We start from the raw sequence: 9,435 nt of genomic DNA, 5'->3' as shown, positions 1-9,435 counted from the left end.
CCCCTTCACTCCTGTTATCTTTAGTGGCCCCTCCACTCCTGTTATCTTTAGGGGCCCCTCCACTCCTGTTATCTTTAGGGGCCCCTCCACTCCTGTTATCTTTAGGGGCCCCTCCACTCCTGTTATCTTTAGGGGCCCCTCCACTCATCTTATCTTTAGTGGCCCCTCCACTCCTGTTATCTTTAGTGGCCCCTCCACTCCTGTTATCTTTAGTGGCCCCTCCACTCCTGTTATCTTTAGGGGCCCCTCCACTCCTGTTATCTTTAGGGGCCCCTCCACTCCTGTTATCTTTAGGGGCCCCTCCACTCCTGTTATCTTTAGGGGCCCCTCCACTCATCTTATCTTTAGGGGCCCCTCCACTCCTGTTATCTTTAGAGGCCCCTCCACTCATCTTATCTTTAGGGGCCCCTCCACTCATCTTATCTTTAGGGGCCCCTCCACTCCTGTTATCTTTAGTGGCCCCTCCACTCCTGTTATCTTTAGTGGCCCCTCCACTCCTGTTATCTTTAGTGGCCCCTCCACTCCTGTTATCTTTAGTGGCCCCTCCACTCCTGTTATCTTTAGTGGCCCCTCCACTCCTGTTATCTTTAGTGGCCCCTCCCCTCCTGTTATCTTTAGGGGCCCCTCCACTCCTGTTATCTTTAGGGGCCCCTCCACTCCTGTTATCTTTAGGGGCCCCTCCACTCCTGTTATCTTTAGGGGCCTCTCCTCTCATCTTATCTTTAGAGGCCCCTCCACTCCTGTTATCTTTAGGGGCCCCTCCACTCCTGTTATCTTTAGGGGCCCCTCCACTCCTGTTATCTTTAGGGGCCCCTCCACTCCTGTTATCTTTAGGGGCCCCTCCCCTCCTGTTATCTTTAGGGGCCCCTCCTCTCATCTTATCTTTAGAGGCCCCTCCACTCATCTTATCTTTAGGAGCCCCTCCACTCATCTTATCTTTAGGAGCCCCTCCACTCCTGTTATCTTTAGGGGCCCCTCCACTCCTGTTATCTTTAGGGGCCCCTCCACTCCTGCTATCTTTAGGGGCCCCTCCACTCCTGTTATCTTTAGGGGCCCCTCCTCTCATCTTATCTTTAGGGGCCCCTCCTCTCATCTTATCTTTAGGGGCCCCTCCACTCCTGTTATCTTTAGAGGCCCCTCCACTCATCTTATCTTTAGGGGCCCCTCCACTCCTGTTATCTTTAGGGGCCCCTCCACTCCTGTTATCTTTAGGGGCCCCTCCACTCCTGTTATCTTTAGGGGCCCCTCCAATCATGTTATCTTTAGGGGCCCCTCTGCATCTGATGGCGCAGTGTGGTTCATTTTGACCCGCCAGTTGTCCGGTGGGGAATATAGTGAATTGGCGCTCTCGGACCCCTGTGATGTGTTACCACAGGTCCTAGCTCTGAGGTTTCCTGGGACTTCTAGCCTCGTCATGCTTCCTGCAGTCACTAGAGGACGGGAACGTTACTTCTGGGATGTGCGCAATGACATCATCATGCACATCCAATGGCAGAGCTTGTAGCTTCTGGGCCCCGATGCAAAATCTACAACAAGGCCCCATATGCCTATTATAATACTGGTCTCTTATGGGGCAGATGTGCTTTGGGGCCCCCATAGGTACCAGGGCCCGGTGCGACTTCTACCTCTGCTACCTTTATAGTTACGCCCCTGAGTGTTCCCCGCCTCTAGTGACCACAAGAAGAAACTGGAGAAAATGCCGGTGGGGGAAAACTACAATAGTGTCAAGCTATCTTCTGACGGGGCAAACTACCCACAAGCGGGAAACTGCTGTCCTATGTCCATAGATTGTGATAGGTGTATGGGGGAGTGGTGCTGTAATGTATGTACACAGTGACCCCACCAGCAGAATAGTGAGTACAGCTCTGGAGTATAATACAGGATATAACTCAGGATCAGTACAGGATAAGTAATGTAATGTATGTACACAGTGACCTCACCAGCAGAATAGTGAGTACAGCTCTGGAGTATAATACAGGATATAACTCAGGATCAGTACAGGATAAGTAATGTAATGTATGTACACAGTGACCTCCCCAGCAGAATAGTGAGTACAGCTCTGGAGTATAATACAGGATATAACTCAGGATCAGTACAGGATAAGTAATGTAATGCATGTACACAGTGACCTCACCAGCAGAATAGTGAGTACAGCGCTGGAGTATAATACAGGATATAACTCAGGATCAGTGTTACGCCGAGCGCTCCGGGTCCCCGCTCCTCCCCGGAGCGCTCGCTACACTCTCGCTCCCGCAGCGCCCCGGTCAGATACACTGACCGGGTGCGCTGCGATACCGCCTCCAGCCGGGATGCGATTCGCGATGCGGGTGGCGCCCGCTCGCGATGCGCACCCCGGCTCCCGTACCTGACTCGCTCTCCGTCGGTCCTGTCCCGGCGCGCGCGGCCCCGCTCCCTAGGGCGCGCGCGCGCCGGGTCTCTGCGATTTAAAGGGCCACTGCGCCGCTGATTGGTGCAGTGGTTCTAATCAGTGTGTTCACCTGTGCACTCCCTATGTATACCTCACTTCCCCTGCACTCCCTCGCCGGATCTTGTTGCCATTGTGCCAGTGAAAGCGTTTCCTTGTGTGTTCCTAGCCTGTGTTCCAGACCTCCTGCCGTTGCCCCTGACTACGATCCTTGCTGCCTGCCCCGACCTTCTGCTACGTCCGACCTTGCTTCTGTCTACTCCCTTGTACCGCGCCTATCTTCAGCAGTCAGAGAGGTTGAGCCGTTGCTAGTGGATACGACCTGGTCACTACCGCCGCAGCAAGTCCATCCCGCTTTGCGGCGGGCTCTGGTGAACACCAGTAGTGGCTTAGAACCGATCCACTAGCACGGTCCACGCCAATCCCTCTCTGGCACAGAGGATCCACCTCCTACCAGCCGGCATCGTGATAATCAGTACAGGATAAGTAATGTAATGTATGTACACAGTGACCTCACCAGCAGAATAGTGAGTACAGCTCTGGAGTATAATACAGGATATAACTCAGGATCAGTACAGGATAAGTAATGTAATGTATGTACACAGTGACCTCACCAGCAGAATAGTGAGTGCAGCTCTGGGGTATAATACAGGATATAACTCAGAATCAGTACAGGATAAGTAATGTAATGTATGTACACAGTGACCCCACCAGCAGAATTGTGAGTACAGCTCTGGAGTATAATGCAGGATATAACTCAGGATCAGTACAGGATAAGTAATGTAATGTATGTACACAGTGACCCCACCAGCAGAATAGTGAGTACAGCTCTGGAGTATAATACAGGATATAACTCAGGATCAGTACAGGATAAGTAATGTAATGTATGTACACAGTGACCTCACCAGCAGAATAGTGAGTACAGCTCTGGAGTATAATACAGGATATAAATCAGGATCAGTACAGGATAAGTAATGGAATGTATGTACACAGTGACCTCACCAGCAGAATAGTGAGTATAGCTCTGGGGTATAATACAGGATATAACTCAGGATCAGTACAGGATAAGTAATGTAATGTATGTACACAGTGACCCCACCAGCAGAATAGTGAGTACAGCTCTGGAGTATAATACAGGATATAACTCAGGATCAGTACAGGATAAGTAATGTAATGTATGTACACAGTGACCCCACCAGCAGAATAGTGAGTGCTGCTCTGTGGTAAAATACAGGATACAAATCGGGATTTTCCTAGCTACCGTGACGGAAAATCTAAGTTATATGAAGACAGGAGGCGAGTATCTTGCAATAAACCTTTCTTTTTAATGCCCATAGCAGAGAAATTACAGAGAATTTACTTCATAACATTAGAAAAAATTTCATTAAAACTACAACTCCCAGCAGCCCTTGGAATCCCCTCCCCTGGGACGGAGACCCTATATAAGGGGCTGGCTGGACCTCCTCTTCCTCTTTCTTTCGTGCGAACTTCGGAACAGCGCACAGCATCTTGATACCCCGGATACACTCCGACGGCAAACGAATTCCACCTCCGGAACTAGACGTCAGGGCCAACTGGGCCCCCAGCAACTGTGTTTCAACTGGAACAAAACAGAATAGCTGTCACTCAGGGACTTCTCATACTCTGCTGCGTAGATGCAGGATCCGTTCTTCAATATCCTGAAACGAGAAAGCACACCGTAACAGGGTGGGAAGGGAGGGAAGATACTCGCCTCCTGTCTTCATATAACTTAGATTTTCCGTCACGGTAGCTAGGAAAATTCCGATTTATATATCAGACAGGAGGCTCATATCTTGCAAGTTTAAAGCTAAACAAGTTTAATCAGGAAATATGTGAACATACACGTTCATAGGACAGACACAGAAACGTGTTCCTGCGGCCGAAAATAGAACTGCCTAAAGGTCGACTCAGACGACCAATCAGCAGCTAATAAAAGGTCAGAGAGTGAACCCCCTGATGTGACCACCTTAGTGGCCATCGCCCCTCTAGAAGAGTGGGCACCAAAAAGAGAAACGTCAATACCAGCCAAATCCATGGCTGCCCTCACCCACCTGGCTAAGGTAGCCGAGGTTACCGGAAGATGAGGCTTGACATAGGAAACTAATAACTGACTATAAGCAACAGACCGCAATTGTGCAGTCCGCTCCTCATACCGTTGCAGACATCGTACCACACAAAGGCGCGGATGGTCAGGAAAAAAGGGATAGAAGTCTGTTTGAAGTCTCGTCTTAGTTCTGCGAACCACAGAAAACGGTACCCCATCAGGCGAAAATTGTCGCCTGGTAACATCCAATGCTTTTACATCCGATACCCTTTTTATGGATACTAAGCATAAAAGGGTTGTAAGTTTAGAAGATAAGTGTTTCAAGGACAGGACATCATTGTCCTCCCAAGCGGAAAAAAGTTCTAGTACACGGGAGACATCCCAAGTCGACTGGTATCTAGGACGAGGGGGACGTTTAAATTTTACTCCCCTTAAAAGCCTACATACCAGAGGATGTTTACCTACAGGTAACGCATCTACTGGACAATGATATGCCGATATGGCAGAACGATAGACATTTAGCGAACTATAGGATTTGCCAGACTCAAAAGAGTCCGCTAAATAATTCACTACGACTGAAACAGATGCTTGAACGGCATCAATTTGCCGTTGATCACACCAACGAACCCACAGGGCCCAGGCAGATCGATATGCCGATCTAGTCCCTGGGGCCCAGGCCAAGGCGAGAAGGTCTCTAGCCGATTGTGAAAGGTCGCCACCGGCGTCAGGGATCCCGAAACCAACCACGCTAAGAGTGGAAGATTGCCGTCCAACATGAGAGGGTGACAACCCTTGATCGGGTTCGAGAGAAGTTGAGGTGAGTGGGGAATCAATCGCGGATAATCGATCGCCATCCCCAGCAGTAGGGGAAACCACGGTTGCGTTGGCCACCAAGGGGTGATCAGCACGACCGTTGCCCTCTGACTCGCTACTTGGAGAAGGGTTCTGGTAATCAAATTGAACGGAGGAAACGCATAATGCGTCCCCCGTGACCAAATCTGACTGAATGAGTCCACTGCTGACGCTTCCGGATCCGGCCTCCAGCTGTAAAAACGGGGTAATTGCCGGTTGAGACGAGAGGCAAAAAGGTCCGTATGTAATGGACCCCAAAGGTCTCGTAATGCCAGAAAAATCGGACGGTCCAGCGACCAGTCGCTGGAATCTGTCAGGTAGCGCGAATTCCAATCCGCCACAGTATTGGATATCCCGGGGAGATATTCCGCCACTGGAAAGATATTCCGGGACAGACAAAAGTGCCAAAATTCGGACGCGATGTCCGCCAGCACTTTGGACCTCGTGCCCCCAAGGCGGTTGACATACTGAACTGCTGCCACGTTGTCCATATGCAAAAGCACACACTTGTTGGAAGTGTGAGAGAGAAAACTCCTGATAGCGAAGAATGCCGCCAGGAGTTCTAAAGCATTGATATGGAGGAGAGATTCCTCTACGGACCATCTCCCTCCGGTAGTGTCTAGCCCGCAACGAGCACCCCAACCTTGGCGACTCGCATCGGATTCTAGAATAACGTCCGGGCAGGAGTTGAAAATTGTTCTGCCGTTCCATTCGACTATGCGAGCAATCATACGCAAGGATACCTGACCCCTGCGTAACGTTGCCCTGATTTCTTTGCGGATCAGGGCTAATTTCGATTTTGGTAACAGCAGGATGGCTCTCTTGGTATCCACTAGGAAACCCAGGAATTCCATCTCTTGCGAGGGTATCAGCACCGATTTTTTGTGATTGATGAGGAAACCAAGTTCCTCTATCAACGAGATCGCCCACTGGCTGTGTAGCCAGGCCTGCGTTCTGGAACGTGCCATAATGAGTAGATCGTCCAGATAGATGATAAGGCGAACGCCTCTGCTCCGAAGAACAGCCATCACTGGTTTGAGCAGTTTGGTGAAACACCAAGGGGCAGAGGACAATCCGAACGGAAGGCAGGTGAACTGCCACATTCGGTCCCTCCACAGAAACCTTAGGAAAGGTTGGGAGGTATGGTGTATGGGAACGGTCAGATACGCGTCCTTCAGGTCGATTTTCACTAGCCAGTCCCCTGGCCAGAGAAGATCGCGTAATAGATGGATTCCCTCCATTTTGAAATGGCGGTAAACCACATGTTGGTTGAGGTCCCTCAGGTTGATCACTGGGCGATAGCCGCCATCTTTCTTCTTCACTAAGAAGATGTTGCTGACAAATCCGGGTGATAAGGGGTCTACCTCCAGCACCGCTCCTTTGGACAAAAGCTCTTGGAGCTCGTTGTCTATGAGCTCCATGTTTTGAGTAGAGAACCGAATGGGTTGAGGTACAACGTTCAGATCGGGAAGAGATTGGAACTCTATCCGGTTACCGTATTGAGGATCCACACGTCTGCCGTAATCGTGGACCAGACGTGGGAAAAATACGTCAGTCTGCCCCCCACTACTGTGTGTGGAATTGAAAGTGGGAATGTACTCACCGGTCGGTGGCCGAGATCTAGGGAATCCGCGACCTCCGCGTCCCCTCCAGGGTCGTCCTCGAGGAGGGAAAAATGGCGCCGGTTGAGCCATGGGCATATTGTTGTTGAGCAGGAGTGAACTGCTGGTTTGGTGGTCTTGTATAGGGCCTATATTGGTTAGTGCGGCCGGCAGATCGCCCTCTGCCTCTACCGGCCTTGCCAAAAACCTTGGTCGGTTGACCGGTCTTTTTCAATGAGGTTTGCGCCTTATCCAGGCTGGAGAAAAGGCTCACAAATTTATTGATGTTTTTAATAAGGTCTTCCCCAAAAAGGAGACCTTCAGCGGAAGGGCCTGGTTCATTCTCCGCTAAATGGCTCAGCTGGGGTTCCAGCTTCATGAGGATTGAGCGACGGCGCTCCACTGAACAGGTCGTGTTCGCGTTGCCCAGCATACAAACAGCACGTTGGGCCCATCCCCTGAGTTGCGATAGGTCAACCGGTTGGGCCGATGAGGCCGCCTGCTCCGACAGATTTAAAATCTTTGTGAGCAGACCTAGGACATCTAAGATGCGGTCTTGGATCGCCTTAAACGACCGCTCAATTCCTTTCTTAGAATATTTACCAGACCGCGTTAAATATTTGAGAAGCACCGGGTCTATTTCTGGGGTGACCGCAACTTTCTTGGCTATATATGGCCTGGGACATTCAGCACGCAATTTATTGCGATTCACTCGGTCCAAAGACCGTCTAGTCCAATACTCAATGTATTGCGCTACATGAGGTAGAGGCGCCCAATCACCTGAGCGTGGGTGCGTAATTTCATCAGGATTGAACAATGGTTGGCCCTGAGAGTCTAATATGGCTTCATTTGGCACCTCAGTGCTGGCGACATGCTGGTCCGCCGTGAACCCCGCATCCTCATCATCATCAAAATCGGAGTCTGTGACCTCGGCATTGTCAGACTCGCCGGAAGACTCATCAGATGTCTCAAATGAGTCCGGCTTAGCCCGCCTGGAGGACTTCTGCCCTTTTTTGTTCTCCTTGGGGCCCAAGGGTCGAGAGAGGTCAGGGAGGTGCGGGGTGCGGCAGGCCGGGTCAGGTCCTGCCTGGGGCACATTATAAACTTCCCCTGCCGGGGAGTCGGATTGCACATTCAAGTGCTTACGTTTGTGAGACACCTTACCCCTAGCGGGGGCGTCTTCAGAAGTGGATGGTAGGAGTATATCAGTGCGTGCATTAGCAGCTAAAGCCGCTTGTATGGACTTGTTAATCATGTCCTGGATCTGGACTGTGGACATGAGGAGGGAGGCACCCAGTTCCACAGCCTCACTAGTCAGACCAGTGAGGCCAGACAGACAATGGCATGGCGTTATTATCATTAGCCATAATAATCTGATAAGACAAGTAAGCTAGTCTATGGAAAATGTCCAGAAAATGGCCACTGTACTAAGGGGTTGAAAGCACAGGATTCACACCTATTAAGGACAAACAGAATACCGCTATGGAGACCATACTAGACCAAGCTGTTGCTCCTCTCACCGCTTGCTGCAACACTGGCGATGGTGAGAGGAGGAGGGAACAGCAAGCAGAACCCTCAGCCGTAGTATCGCGGGACTACGGCCGAGAGCGCTGTGATAGGACGCGCTGGGTCTCAAAGGCGTGTCGCAGGGAGCGCGTCACTAGGCCGCGCCCCTCCGACGTCAGCAAGCCCGCGAAGCGCGGCGCGCGCAGGAAGAAGATAGAAGAAGGCGCTTCTGTGGTGAACTAAAATGGCGCCTGCAAGAACTAAACAGTGAGTATAAATACAGCCCGAGATAGGGAAAAGGGAGGAAAAACCGAACCCGTTAGAAACGGATAACGGAGGATAGATGTAAGAGCAAGAAAATAAGAAATAGTAAGAAATGGTAAGAAAAAATAATAGAAATAATAATAGAAATAAAATAGAAATAATAAGAAAAGATATGAGAAACAAGAAGTTCTCTCAAAGAGACGGGTGAACAGATGTAAAAACTGCCACCCTAAGAATAAAATTCACACAATATGTAAAAACATGAAGAAGAAATATAGAAGACAATACTTATCTGCCATGAGCAGAAAGAAAGAGGAAGAGGAGGTCCAGCCAGCCCCTTATATAGGGTCTCCGTCCCAGGGGAGGGGATTCCAAGGGCTGCTGGGAGTTGTAGTTTTAATGAAATTTTTTCTGATGTTAATGAAATAAATTCTCTGTAATTTCTCTGCTATGGGCATTAAAAAGAAAGGTTTAATGCAAGATATGAGCCTCCTGTCTGATATATAACTCAGGATCAGTACAGGATAAGTAATGTAAAGTATGTATACAGTGATCTCACCAGCAGAATAGTGAGTACAGCTCTGGAGTATAATACAGGATATAACTCAGGATCAGTACAGGATAAGTAATGTAATGTATGTACACAGTGACCTCACCAGCAGAATAGTGAGTACAGCTCTGTGATAAAATACAGGATGTAACTCAGGATCAGTACAGGATAA

This window comes from Hyla sarda, chromosome 9 (assembly GCF_029499605.1).
Source record: "Hyla sarda isolate aHylSar1 chromosome 9, aHylSar1.hap1, whole genome shotgun sequence".
NCBI lineage: Eukaryota > Metazoa > Chordata > Amphibia > Anura > Hylidae > Hyla > Hyla sarda.
The sequence above is the reverse complement of the archived record's forward strand: the minus strand, read 5'-3'. Positions refer to the sequence as shown.